The sequence below is a fragment of the Coenobita brevimanus genome, chromosome 72 (assembly GCF_032717465.1).
Source record: "Coenobita brevimanus isolate Jiangsu-jjx chromosome 72, ASM3271746v2, whole genome shotgun sequence".
Taxonomy (NCBI): domain Eukaryota; kingdom Metazoa; phylum Arthropoda; class Malacostraca; order Decapoda; family Coenobitidae; genus Coenobita; species Coenobita brevimanus.
The window spans coordinates 21,656,414-21,666,158 of record NC_137025.1 but is presented as its reverse complement, the minus strand read 5'-3'; positions in this window follow the sequence as shown (position 1 = coordinate 21,666,158).

Sequence of the window (9,745 nt, the reverse complement as noted above, 5' to 3'; positions counted from 1 at the left end):
ACCACCACGCCACCCTCACCCATCACCCGCACAACCGCCAAAGCACCACCCCACCCACTGCACCACCCTCCAGCCCACCCCGTGCAATCACCCCACCTCACAACCACCAACACACCACCCCACCCACTACACCTCCCAACCCACCAAGTGCAACCACTCCACCACGTGAACCCGCAGCCTGCCCACCTACACCCCCCTTACCATACAACCATTCTCACTACACACGACACACCGCACCCCCTCCCGCTACCCCACCTGCCTCCGGCCATACCCCCTCACACCATGTGCTCGCCCACCTTGACCACCAACACCCACCCTCACCACCACCACCACCACCAGGTCGGGACGCCTGTCACGTCCACCCTCCAGATACACCCCAACCCCACCACCCACCACCCACAGGACCCCCCACTCACCACCTAAACCCATCCCCACCCCAAACACCACCCCCATTACCCTACACCACCAAGCAAAATGGAATCTCCCCAAATCCCAATTCCCCAAAGCCCAACGCTCCTCCCACCCACCCGGACCTCATAAAAACTTCACACTCCCCTCACTCGCCAGCATTCGACTCCTACCTCCGCACCAAGCACAACCACCAGAGATGAGCATTGACCGGATCCACTGGCAGCCCCACGACCGCCCACAGGTCAGGCTCAGGGTAACACACCAGCTTCTCCAGATCCTCCGCTGGACAGACTGCCCATCCTCCCTCCGGCTTACTCTCAACCCACACCAAGAGCCGAACCCCACCACCCTCCACTGGACCAACTTCCTCCGACACATCACCCCGGCCCACCAAACATCCACCACCACAACATACTACCTCCAGTCACGGGGCCGTGACTTTTTCGAGACGGAGGGTGGTAAAATACCCACACACCCCGCCACCCACCACCCCACCACCGAGCCACCACCACACCACCACCCCAGGAGGACACCATGGCGGGGTTAGTGACCCAGGACAAGAGGGTCACCAAGACACCTATCCCCAGAGCCCCTCTTCCCCGCAACTGTCACAACACCAGGTGAGTGACAAAAGGCAATGACCCTGCAGGCAGGGCAACCCTCGGCAGGTTCGGGGTGGGGCTGATCCAGAGTCAGTCCCAGGTAACACCATGGTACGGCCACCGTACGTACCGGGGAAGGAGCAGTCACTGTACGCCCCTCAGTTGTTTCCCCCTGTGACACCGCCATCACGGCCACTGTACGTGAAGGGGAAGGGAGTGGCCACCATATGCCCCAGTCACAGCCACCTCTGGGGAAGGCCTCGAGGCGTTAGTTATTGAACGCGCCCCGACTGGCAGAGAGAAAGGAATAGTGCAACCGCGTTCACGGCCACCGTACGTGACGGGGAGGGAGTGGCCACCGTACACCCCTCATCCACTATTACCTCCTACGGGAATAACGCCTCGGTTACATCCCGAAGGGCAGGTAGGCCCACGGCTACGGCCTTAGTTCGTGCAAGGGTAAGCAGACCCTCAGCTACGGCCTCAGCACGTACCGGAGAGGGCGCTGCCCCTGTCCACCCCTCTCCTGCCTTTTCCTCCTGTGGGAGCAACACCACTTTCACAGCCACCATAAGTGACGGGGAAGGAGTGGCCACCATACGCCCTTCAGTTGCTTCCCAGCAGGTGGGCAGGCCCACGGCTACGGCCTTAGTGCGTGAGACGGTAAGTAGACCCTCGGCTGCGGCCTCAGCACGTACCGGAGAGGGCGCTGCCCCTGTGCACCCCTCTCCTGCCTTTTCCTCCTTTGGGAGCAGCACCGCGTTCACAGCCACCGTACGTGATGCAGAAGAAGCGGCCACCGTACGCCCTTCAGCTGCGAGCCCTAGGAGTCACGAAACTGCATTCACGGCCACCGTACATGATGGGGAGGGCGTGGCCACCGTACACCCCTCATTCGTGACTCCGAAGGCTCTCCCGTAGCAGGAGGTCCCTTGCGCGGTCGACCCCTTTCCTCTCGGCTGCGTGGGACGCCCTTTGTCTCCCCACCGGAGCAATTCCCCAGAGGTCCTGGCGGAGTGGTGGCGTGGCCCAGTCCAAACCCAACCACTTACCCTGGGAGGTCCTTGTCCCTGACGGACACCCAACGGAGGCGACGCCGCAGTTCACCCCTGACGGCGCTTCTTCCTGTAGGCAGCCACAGTCCCTGGACTCCCAGGTCTGGCCAGCAGTCCCCAGGCCCAGACAACCCAGGCTCTCTCTCTCTTAGGAGCCAGAGGCACCAGGCCCGCCTCTTGCAGCTGTTTGGCCCCAGTCCCGAGGGCCACCCCACAGGTCGAGGCCCCCAGACCAGAGGGCCTCCCTGCACCCCATCGGCGAGGCCCCAGTGTGAGGACCGCCTCTCAGGTCGAGGCCCCCAGAGCGGAGGGCCTCCCTGCACCCCGACGACGACTACCATCCGGGCAGTGATGCCCCTACGGACAGTGCACTGCCCCCTACAGGAGGGCTCCCCGTAGGGCTCCTCTCTCACACCCAGGGCACGCAGCAGGTGATACCCAAAGAAAATACGGGTACGTAGTGACACTGATACAGTGAACAGCCACCATAGTAGTGTACAGTGAGAGAGAACAGAGTGAGGTCCAAATGATACGTGAATAACTATAGACCTATTCAGTGCACAGTGACCCGATACCTGGCAGAACAGAAAAGACCATATACAGGAGGGCGTAAAGAAAACGTGGGTTAGAGCAGGTACGTGCGGAGTTCATCAGAAACCTGTGATCCAGTGCTACTGTGCCTAAGTAACTCCCGCGGGTGACGCGACCCGCATTCTACCCACTTATGGTACTATTCGTTCCCCCCACTCCTGGTCACGTCCTCCCCTAGTGAAACATACTCAGTGAATTAAACGCCATCTCTGCCAAAGTGTATTATTCGGGTACTGTAATATCAATACTAAATATTCCTGTACAAGTGAAGAGTGACTTACTGTATGTGTAATCTTATCCATTGTATTAAATGCTAATTCTGTGTTCCCTGTCTTTTACAAGTATCCAATATCTCTTTGTGTATATTGTCACGGTGTCAGAGCTAAGGTAATAGATGTGTTAAGGTGTACTGCATGGTTTTTATGTCCTGTTCCTCTGTGGGTGCTTTACTTCTGGTCCGGAAAGAGGATCCCGCTCAGTAGCTGGTGTTCTTAGGACGAGAAGTTGACTTAAAAACACCCAGCATAACACCCAGTATGTTATTCCCAACAATTACCACCCGACAGTAATACATGACACCCCAAACCACTCACCCCCACCACCGTCTGGTCCGACACAGACCAGACGGTGGTGGAGGTGGTAGCTTCACAGACTTGTGAAGCTATCCCTGCTGCTCCGACTTATCTGTTCAAATATTTACGGGGTTCGGAATGATGACACGACATTTTTGGCTGACTATACCAATTGTCAAGGTAAAGGACGTGACCACGACGAAGATAGTCTTCTATCATTGTCTTTACCACTGCTCCCAACAGACCAATACTCCGATCTTCTATGTCTGTCTGTCTGTGCACCGGTATACAAGACTATGTCTTGCACATACCCAGTCCTGCAGTCACATATAACAAAGATCTTGAACCCAAAATGGTGCCTTTTGCTGGGTATGTACTGCCGAAATGAAATATTGCCTCTCCACAACGAGACTCGTCTATGACGAGGTCTCTATAGGGATAAAATGAGGAACAGAATGTCTGCCTTAGGTGATCAAAAACCAACCTAATTCGCCTCATCTGTGTCATTAGCATTTGCAGGATCATCAGCATCATAGAAATGGAGGCGGTTTAGAATTTGCTGAAACCGATTACGGCTCATTACTTGGCGAAATATTGGTGTAAGCAAAATAAGGTCCCTTGTCCAGTATGCAGGAATTCGGTTTTCGTACAATACACATCAAAAGTACCAAGGCCAAAAACAAAAACATTTCTGCAAGGGAGACTGGGTAATCATAGAGGATAGAATGCCTGCTCCTTGTGTCCTGTCTTTCACTCTCACGCCACTGGCTGTTAGTGAACCAGTTTGTTTGATACACTATTTCCTCCACAAAAGCCTCATTGAAGAAAAGGTGGAAAAAATCCAGCCTGGTTGAATTAGGGTGAATACTGGGAGCAATGCATCCAGCATGCCCCTGCTCAATGAATGAGTGAATGAGGGGAGTAAAATCACTCTCATCCTCCCAATTCCAAGAGACAAAATCCTCGTCCCGATTGTCTCCATCCTCGCCTTCACCAGGGTGGGGAGATGATGGTGGGGGTGGTTGGGGAGGAGAAGTGCGTAGGGCTTCCCGACTCGCACTCCTTTTCCCTCTGCCTTTACCCTTCCCCTTTCCCTTACCCTTGCAGCCTTGGGGAACATCAGGGGGCTGTGAGGAGGAAGCCCAGGAATATTGGGGAGCATAAGACGAGCTTGGGAGTGGCTCCTCCTCACCTCCCTGCTCCATCACCACACCACGTGATTCACCATCCACCCTCACTGCCCCAAGTGATAAACCCCGCCGCCTCACACCACCACGTGACTTACTCCCGCCACTCTCACTTTCCACACTCCTCCCAACACTTTCCCTTTCACTCCTCACTCCCTCAACTCCACTTCCACCATCCCCAAACAAAACACTAGGCCCATACCTGTTAGAACGATGTGGTGTGCACTCTGGGCCACGATGAGTAATAACCTCACGGCCATACCACGTGGCAGCACGTCCCACGGCTATGTCCTCGTCCTCGTCCTCGAAATCGGGCTCCATGTCACGTAGGGGCTGGCTAGAGGATCTTGCACGTTGTTTTTGTGCAGTCTGGCCCTCTTCTGCAGCAAGATAAGTCACGTTGTGCCGCTTCCTGGGGGACGGGACTTCCTCATCACTGCTGCTGCTTCCCACATCCTCTGGTTGGACATAATCTTTGTCCATCTCCTCGTCATCGAGTGGCGAATCACTATCCCCAGTAAAGGCATCCAGGGCGGCTTGAATTTCCTCCTCTGAGAGACCTCTATGCGCCATGTCTGAGCAGGACCGTTGCTAACAGGTGAGTGACCGAGCCGCAGGTGAGCGCAGGTGAGCGCAGGCCGCTGAGTGTCCCCGCCTGGTGGCAGGTAGGGGAAGGTCGTGCGACTCTACGTACCAAAAATCTCGTGCGAATTTTGAAAATTGTGGAAATTATGCAACTTGCAATTGCAAAAAGTACCAGTACGTCGACGGGACTGGCAAATGCAAAATGTTGCAACGTATCCATACGTTGACGGGATGTCTCGGGTTAATGAGTGTGTGAGTGGTGGTCCCGTCGGACAGTAAAAAAAAAAAAAAAAAAACACGGTTTCAGTCATAAAAGGGACAAGATATAGTGAAAACAGAAAGTCTCCATATGGTTGAATCATGGCGGAAACGGACAGTGCACTGTTTACAATCAGTGAGAAAAAGTTCAAAGGCTTCTGTGAAGAGGATGTGGGAAATGGAAGTATTAGGTTGAACCAGACAAGAATAGCAGGTGTAGAGAAAACAGCAGAGAGGAATGTCCAGGAGATAAAAAAGGTATGGGCAGTAATTAATTACAGGAACAGACCACAGAGTAGGAAAACGAGATCAAAAGTTTACGCAATACACTGGAAAAATTTTTTACATACAGTGACGAACAAGAAAGAGAAGTTATTGAATTAAAAGTGAACAATGAATCAGCCTCAAATGAAATAAAACAGCTGAAGAGGGAGAATAAGAGGTTGGAAGAGGAAAGGGACAGGATGAAAAGCAAACTAGAGTATGAATGCAAATCAAGAATACAGGATGAGCACATTAAAGAAATCAAGGAGCAACATAAGGGGTGGAAGAAAATTCAGGAAGAGGGAGATGTAAGTATGAGAGAGATTATAGAACAACAAAGCAAGGAAAAGGTGGAGAGGGAAGTGGTTAGGGTGCTAAGAAGTAAAGAATCTTTAGTTAGGGATGTAGCAGATAAGAAAAAATGTATAATAATCTCAGGAGTTAAAGAAAAACATGACAATAAGATCAGAAAGAGAAAGAGAAGAACTGAGTAAGGTTAAAGAAATAATATCAATAGTCATGGAGGAAAACAACGAAGCTCAAGAAGAGATTCAAGAGGTGTTTAGGTTAGGAAAGTACGAGGAAGGAGGGGCAAGGCCATTGAAGGTAAAGTTCAAGTCTCAGGCAACAGTTAACAAAATTATCAGTAGAACATGGAAATTATCGGACAAGGAAGGGTTAAAAAATGTTTGGATAAGGAGAGATGCAAATGAGGAAGAAAGAGCTAAAATAAAGGACTTAATAAAGGAAGCAAAGGTAAAAAACGAACCGAGAACAGAGGAAGAGAAGACAGTGTTTTATTGGAGTCATGAATCAGAAATTAAGGAAGTGGTACCGGCGGAGAGAAGGAGAAAAGAGGGTATAAAAAACATCAAAAATACCTGGAAGGTAGCATATACTAATGCTGATGGTTTAATATCGGCAAAGCTAGAAATCAACGATTTCTTGAGGATACATGAACCTGATGTTATGTGCTTTGTAGAGACCAAGTTAAGAGAAGATATTGATGTTCATATGGGAGATGGTAAATACAAACTGTGGAGAAGAGACAGAAAAGAAAAAACAGGAGGAGGAGTGATGATAGCAGTGAAGAACAACATAAATGTAGATACCGTGGAACTGGGAGAAGGCAGGACCGAAGTGATAAATATGAAATTAGTAACTGGAGAGAACAACGAGAGATATGGCAGTAGTGTATGTTCCCCCTAAGACAAGAGCATGGAGTGATGATGAATACCAGGAAATGCTGTCAGACATGGCAAGTTATTTACAGAAAATGATTGAGAAAAGCAACAATATAATTTTAATGGGTGACTTCAATTGTAAAGAGGTGAACTGGGAGGATTGGGACTCAGGAGGCGGCGAGGATTCGTGGGGCACTATATCATTAAATATAACAATGAACAATGTGATGACGCAATGGGTCAAAGAAGAGACATAGTTTCGAGGTGAGGACACACTAGCAAGACTAGACTTACTGTTTACCAAAGAACCTGCTGTAATAGAATCCTTGAAATATCTGTGCCCTATTGGAAAAAGTGATCATGTGGTCATTGAGTTCCAGATGATAAAAGGGAACATGGAGCCAAGAGACGAGCTTTATAGGCAGGGCAGGTACAACTTTGGGAAAGGAAACTTTACAGAATTGAGAAAATTTTTCGAAAATGCAGATTGGAGAAAATTCTGAGAAACAAGAGAGATACAGAGGAAGTGGGGTATTTTTCTAGACCTCTATAATTCGGGAGTGGAAATATTTGTGCCAAGAGTAAAGGGGAAAGAAAACAGGAAAAATGAGTGGTTTAACAGAAGCTGTATGATAGCAAAAAAAGAGAGAGACACGGTGTAGAACAATTAAAGAAAAAGAGGTAACAACAGAACAAAGGAAGAATATAAAAGAACTAGAAAGGAATACACAAGAATACGCAGAGAAGAAGAAGAAAGGAATTTTGAAAAAGGTATAATACACAAATGTAAGGATGAACCCAAACTGTTTTATAGATTTGTTAATGGCAAACTGAAACAAAAGGAAGGAATCACCAAACTGAAAGCAGAAGGAGAGGTCTATAAGGATGCGGCAATGCAAGCAGAAATAATGAACAAACGTTTCCAGTCAGTTTTCACTAATGAAAAGGAATTTGTGGAAGGGGAGGGAGTGACTAGAAATGTAGTGATAAAAGATATAAAAGTGGAAGTACAGGAAGTGTATAAATTACTGGAAACTCAAGATGTAAGGAAAGCCACAGGACCAGATGGAATCTCTAATTTGGTACTGAAGGAATGCAGAGAACAACTGGCGGATAAGATTCACAGTTTAATTGTGTGTTCTCTGGAAGAGGGGAAAGTGCCTCAAGAATGGAAGAGGGCAAATGTGGTACCAATTTATAAGGCAGGAAACAGGGAAGAACCCCTGAATTATAGACTAGTGTCTCTAACCAGCATGGCCGCAAAATTGTGCGAAAGAATTCTGAAAGATAGATGGATAAAATATCTGGAAGAGATGACTATTTTGGCTGATAGTCAGTTTGGATTTAGAAGTGGAAGGTCATGTGTTTCCAACTTGTTGAGTTTTTACTCAAGAGCGATTGATGTGTTACAGGACAGAGATGGTTGGGTGGACTGTGTGTATTTAGATTTGGAGAAGGCCTTTGACAAGGTACCCCATAAGAGACTAATGTGGAAACTAGAGCATATAGGTGGACTGAAGGGGAACCTCCTGGAATGGATGAGAGACTTTTTGAGAGAGAGACAAATGAGGACAGTAATAAAGGATAAGACGTCTAGATGGAGGGAAGTAACAAGTGGAGTCCCACAGGGCTCGGTGTTGGCACCAGTAATGTTCCTGATTTACATAAATGATATGGTAGATGGAGTGAACAGTTATGCAAGTCTGTTTGCTGATGATGCAAAGATCTTGGGGAAGGTAGAGGTTGAGGAGGATTGTAAAATGCTGCAGGAGGATCTGGATAGGATACATGATTGGAGCCGGATGTGAGAAATGAAATTCAATGCAAAGAAATGTAAAATATTGGAAATGGGTAAAAGTACCAAGATGCCATCATTGAATTATTTGATGGGTAATGAACCAATCACAAAAGTGAGAGAAGAGAAAGATTTGGGTGTGCTGGTCCAGGACAGTTTGTCACCTGAAAAACACATTAACAAGACAGTTAGAGAGAAAAATAAACTCCTGACTAATATAAGAGCAACTTTTCATTATATGGATGAGGAGATGATGAAAAAATTGATAGTGGCCATGATTCGCCCCAGGTTAGAATATGCAGCAGTAGTGTGGTCCCCACACAAAAAGAAAGATATAAACAAGATTGAGAGAATACAAAGAACAGCAACCAAAATGATCCCCAGTCTGTCAGATCTGTCATACAGAGAGAGGCTTGAAAAGCTGGAGTTGCCTTCCTTAGAAGAAAGAAGAAAGAGAGGTGACATGAGTGCATTGTTCAGGACCATGATGGGAGTAGATAAAATTGACAAAGAAGATCTGTTTTTATGGCATAATAGAGTAACAAGAGGACACGGGATGAAACTGAAGAAGCCAAGCTGCCTTACGGATATCAAGAAATATAGTTTTCCTTATAGATGTATAGACCTGTGGAATAGCCTGGACAAAGAGATCATCCAGTCTAAAAACTTAAACGAGTTTAAAGCTAAATTTGACATTGAGAAACGGAGACGGGACCCCACGAGCGTAGCTCATTTCCTGTATATCACAATTAGGTAAATACAAGTAGATAAATACACACACACACACAGATAAGAAAATACAGAAATGGTTCAATACAGAATGTAAAAAATCAAAAGAAAGAAGAGATTTGTTGTGGAATAGATACAGAAGACATAATAGTGAAAGGGCGTATAATAATTACAAACAGGCAAGAAACGATTATACAAGAATAAGGAGGGAAGCCCAAAAACAGTTTGAGGAGGATATAATAAATAAAAGTAGTGATCAACCAAAGCTGTTTTACAGCTATATCAGAAGCAAAACCAAAGTAAAAGATATAATACAAGCAATTATGGACGAGGGAATCACTTAAACACAAGGGAAAGATATTTGTGAAGCACTAAATAAGAATTTCCAATTAGTTTTTACAGAAGAAAAAAATTTTGAGAGGGACTATGTGGAACATGCATGTCCACACATACTACCAGATATACAAATAGCAGAAAAAGTAATACAGGAGGAGTTAAGTAGATTAGACAGA